Source organism: Bicyclus anynana, chromosome 4, assembly GCF_947172395.1.
Source record: "Bicyclus anynana chromosome 4, ilBicAnyn1.1, whole genome shotgun sequence".
NCBI classification, from domain to species: domain Eukaryota; kingdom Metazoa; phylum Arthropoda; class Insecta; order Lepidoptera; family Nymphalidae; genus Bicyclus; species Bicyclus anynana.
Window position 1 is genome coordinate 13,737,898 of NC_069086.1, and position 4,495 is coordinate 13,742,392.

The window sequence follows — 4,495 nt, forward strand, 5'->3', positions numbered from 1 at the left end:
TAAAATAAAAAAAATACAATCAAATTGAAAATCCTATACTTGTAAAATGTCCAAATTATAAGATCAAACCGGCAATCATTAGATATTATTTTTTGACTTTTTTATGTCGATGTGCTTACTACTAATTAATAGACTTTGTACTAACTGATCTGTAACCAAAAGTTCATTACTATTGTGCAAAATATATTATCTTTGGTATTCTGTGGGGTCTTGATAGCCCAGTGAATATGACCTCTGCCTCCGATACGATCCGATCCGAATCCGTGATCCGAAGTTAAATATCACATGTCTCAAACGGTAAAGGAAAAACATCGCGAGGAAACCTGCATACCAGAGAATTTTCTTAATTATCTGCGTGTGTGAAGTCTGCCAATCCGCATTGGGCCAGCGTGGTGGTCTATTGGCCCTACCCCTCTCATTCTGAGAGAAGACTCGAGCTCAGCAGTGAGCCGAGTACGGGTTTGATTGAAGTGTTTACTTAAACTCTACAATAAAAACTGAAACTATCCTTTATATTTTATCTAAACGGCATTATCTAAATAAGCTAATGTTTATTATACTTACACATTACATATCATTTACATCAATAAATATTATACCGCATATCTTTACATTCATCAAGTTATCGAGAAATACCGAATATATTGGCAATTACTTCCAATATAATGTTATAAATAGCATAAACTCACTATCTTTCGTATATGTATAACGCTAGCCGACGCACCGCGATTGCACCCGCGTAATTCCCGTTACCGTGAGAATATGGTGATAAAATATAGCCTATGACACTCATAAACAATGGGGCTTTCTATTGGTAAAATTATTTTAAAAATCGGTACAGTAGTTGCAGATAAATACCCCGTACAACCTCACAAACATAATCTCTTAATCCTACTGGTCCGATTAGAAAGTATAGTTATAGATTATTGTAGGTTGCTATTTGTTGGATAATATGTACAGCCGTGTATCACATTCGGCTCACTGTTGAGCCTGGGTCTCCTCTCGGAATGAGAGGGATTAGTAATGGTCCACCACGCTGGCCCAATGCAGATTGGCAGACTTCACACACATAGGAAATTAAGATTAAAATTCTCAGGTATGCCGGTTTCCTCACGATGTTTTTCCTTCACCGTTTGCCACACGTGATAGTTAATTTCTGCACTTTAAAGTTTGCCTCAGACCGTACAAAGTATGGTTAAAATTCGTATAAAACTCGTAATAAGCGGCCGAAATTACTCACACTTTCTCGGAAATAACTTGATTATTTATTTCCTTAATTAATGTGAAAATACAGCAATGATGACGCATAATGGTAATGAGTGTTTATTTATGTGTACAAACCACAAGAACTTATAACTTTGTGGTTTGCACACTTAATGTGTGTAGTTTTTTTAGGGATGTAAGGGGGAGGCCAGTCTGCCCAACTGCGAACCGCACAATCTCGTGGTGTACCCTGCAGATGAACTGAGGAGGCTCTGGCGACGGACGAATGGCGGTATAGCGGCTCTGCTCTAGCCAACGGCCTCCGTGGCGCAGTGGTATGCGCGGTGGATTTACATGACAGATGTCCTGGGTTCGATCCCCGGCTGAACCGATTGAGGTTTTCTTAATTGGTCCAGGTCTGGTTGGTGGGAGGCTTCGGCTGTGGCTAGTTACCTCCCTATCGACAAAGACGTACCGCCAAGCGATTTAGCGTTCCGATACGATGTCGTGTAGAAACCGAAAGGGGTGTGGATTTTCATCCTCCTCCTAACAGGTTAGCCCGCTTCCATCTCAGATTGCATCATCACCTACCATCTGGTGAGATGGGTGAGATTGTATTCAAGGGATTACTTGTAAAGAATAAAAAAATTAAAAAAAAACCCACCTGCATGCCCAGCGTGGTCAGTACTGGGCAAAACTTTGTTATGGACGGTAATGTTTGGAAGTACCTACAAAAGGCATATGTCGTCCTGCAGCGGACGTCCATGATCCATCGGCTGATATAATGATGATGATGATGATGATGATGATGATGATGATGATGATGATGTATAGGTTTATTTCATAATAATTCGTACGAAGTTACTGTGTTGGTCCTCATGAATAGTACCTTTGGGAAACCCACGCCATAAATAGTTGCAATCCCCATGGGTATGCATGTCGTATGTATTGTATTTAATTACGACATACCTTAAAACGTGTTCTAATAAATAATAATAGTGGGCATTATAAATTACAAAACGTTGCTTCTAGTAAGACAATTATCAAGACCGGTATCTAGAACGCGGCAGTCCCAAGGACTTGAATACTTGTTTCAGTTTAAGCCTTTGTTGTTGCTATAAAATAATATCTAGGAACTGCGCTCTTTAGCCTCAGAGACAAACATATCGGTTACATACATTGGTGTATTTAATTTTTATAAAATTTTACAATAACTACGTACCTATCTATTACTACATATTATAAAAAATAAAAAGAAAATATACTAAATTTAAATTATATCTAAAAACTCAGGTGTCGTAGAATTTTGTACATACATTTAATTTAAAGTAGAAGTATGTATAGAGAGTATAAGCAATTTGTCTCGGTCTACCCTCCATTGTTTTACTAAATTAAAGTGTCAAATAATACTTGATTGATTTTTTTAACATTAGATTATAGGGTACGTTTACAAATTAGGTGAAATCTGTACTAAAATATCGATAATCTAGTATTTGTACCTTCCATCTGTACTTATAAAAAACCTGTAGAGAGGTCAATTCTGTACATGAAATATATTTTCAAAATTACTATCAGGGAGTGATTAGTATCGATTATTGAAGCCAAAAAATGCAATCCGTTAAATTTTTTGTCTGTTCGTAACAGAAACAAAAAACTACTCGACGGATTTTAACGAAACTTGATACAATATTCTTGGTACGTATTCTTCATCAGTGAAGGGAAACGTTGGGAAAACGGGAGAAGTTATTCAATTTTTACAGTGATACACCAGTAAGGGCTAGATTAAAGAGGTCTAAGGGCGGACGAAGTCGCGGGCGTCCGCTAGTTATAACATAATTGAACCTACTTGAGAGGTCGTCTAATTTTCTACTAATAAATTAAGTACTAATTAGCAGTAGCGAAAATTACAATTTACTAGTGAACCCGTTCATGAGTAATTTGCTAAGTACGTTAAATTTTATATCTCTCATTTATTTATTACTTCTTTTTTTTAATTTTTAACAATATATATAAAATACAAAACATTATTAAAAATTTATAAAAAAAATTCACCCTCCCGCTGCGGGACATTTGAGTGCCCAAGCAACCTGTGGTCAGGGATCCAGAGTGAGGAACCTCCTCACAATACGCGCCGTCTCATGAATCACTGCCTTTTGTATCCGACTCTTGATCCAACAGTTAAGCGAAAGCTTCTTAAGGTGTTGGTCGAAGCTAAGTACGTTAAATTATTATTAACGTCCGTAAAACTCGTGGATTTTGAAAGGTAAACCAATAGGAATCGGGTTGTTAGGGACCTACGCCCCTGCTAATTAGTTTTTTAAGATCATCAAGAAGTGTCGTTGAGTGGTACCTATTACCTGTGCTACCAAGTACCATGTACGTTTTATAAATAGGAATAGTTAGATATAAGTATTTAGACTTTAGATTTTTAGCGTTCGTTAGCGATTACTGCTATGGAATTATACGCACCGTTGTTACGTATGTAACAGTAATTGTTATGTATTATGTGTGCTTGAAGGCTAATTCGCTCGGAGAGTGTATTTCATAGAAAAACCTATATGCTCTTTTCGTTCCTAACGATAATAAATGAATAACGAACGGAGCAGGGGATCGAACCTTATATTTCGCGAATTTGAGCCCGGCCTTTTTTATAAGTACCTTACAAGTTAGCCCTTGACTACAAACTCACCTGATAAACTTGATGGAAGCGGGCTAACCTGTTAGGAGAAGGATGAAAATCCACACTCATTTCTGTTTCTACACGCTATCGTAATGGAACGGACAAAACGGACGTAACGGAATGGAACTTGGCGGTGGTTACTAGTCATGGCTGGCCTTCCACCAGCCAGACCTGGACCAATTAAGATAACCTCAATCGGTTCAGCCGAGGATCGAACCCTGGACCTCCGCTTTGTAAATCCGACGCGCATACCACTGCGCCACGGAGGCTGTCAAAATGTCCTGCATACCTTAAGAATCGTAACTGCGGCCAAAATGATGTACAATTTGAAGAAAATATTATTTTGTTAGCGCTAGGAATGAATGCTTGACTCCTTAACTCCACATCCTTTCGTAGACTCTGTTCTTAATTGAAATCATTGTGCTCTAGATAAGGCGGGGTTACTATTTACACAGTGCAGTCAACGCAATCCGTATGTACTAGAATCCTTTGTGTTTGTACTCGGTGGCATATGATTCACAATTCACGTACTCACATGAGTACGTGTTAACTCAGACTCAGTTCACTGTTTAGTTTTTAGTATTCACTATTCACTTCACTTCAGAGTTCAGT